General features: G+C 30.3%; 1 pseudogene; it reads right to left on the bottom strand.

The window, feature by feature from the left end:
• Positions 1-524: 524 nt before the first annotated feature.
• Positions 525-642, bottom strand: LOC118604215 (annotated as a pseudogene).
• Between the last annotated feature and the right edge of the window lie 250 nt (positions 643-892).

Below are 892 nucleotides of genomic sequence, written 5' to 3'. Positions count from 1 at the left end.
CTCTATTGTTTATTTTGAATTCACTGTTTAAATGTAGGAACATGTAGTTCCACAGAGGTGGAGACAAGAACTATTCATGAAGTAAGCTTGAATGACTCTGAATTGTTAAGAACTTCCTCTGAAATAAATGCATATGGCTGTATCCATGTATAATGGGTAATTGTAGAAGTGAGGTTATTTGAGTTAACTACCACATAGAATAAAATGCTCATTACAGAAAAAAGTAATAAAAAGGTGCTAATATAATACTTACTTACTTGTATTACTAAAATTATTGAGGATAGCATTGCTCAAACTTTTTAGTCTGAGGACTTCATTGCACTCCTAAAAAATATTAAGCTCTTTGCTTCTGTTTATGTATTATAGCTATTGATATTTACCTATTAGAAATTAAAACAAGAAAAATTTAAGTATTTTTATTTATTTATTTTTTTAATTATTATTTTTTAGACGAGGCAACCGTTGGTTCACCTCACAGATTGCAAGGACCTTGTCAGCTTATAATCCTTATTTTTTTATTTTTATGCCTACAGCACTTGGTCTTCCTAGATGGTCTCCCATCCAAGTACTAACCAGGCCAACCCTGCTTAGCTTCCATAATCAGAAGAGATCAGGCTCGTTCAGGGTGACATGGCTGTAGACTAAATTTAAGTATTTTTAAATTTAATTTTCATCTTAAAATTACTTAATAAATCTACTGCATATTAACATACATAATATACATTTATAAAAATAATTAATTTTCCAAAACAAAACAAGTTTAGTGATAAGAGTGACATCGTTTTAAATTTTTCCAACTGGAGTCTCACTTGTGCTTCTGAATTCAATCTGTTACAATATATTGCTCTAAAATATATGAGAAGATTCTGGCCTCACACAAATATGCAGTTGG

Source organism: Rousettus aegyptiacus, unplaced genomic scaffold (assembly GCF_014176215.1).
Source record: "Rousettus aegyptiacus isolate mRouAeg1 unplaced genomic scaffold, mRouAeg1.p scaffold_m13_p_6, whole genome shotgun sequence".
Lineage (NCBI taxonomy): Eukaryota > Metazoa > Chordata > Mammalia > Chiroptera > Pteropodidae > Rousettus > Rousettus aegyptiacus.
The sequence above is the reverse complement of the archived record's forward strand: the minus strand, read 5'-3'. Positions and strand labels throughout refer to the sequence as shown.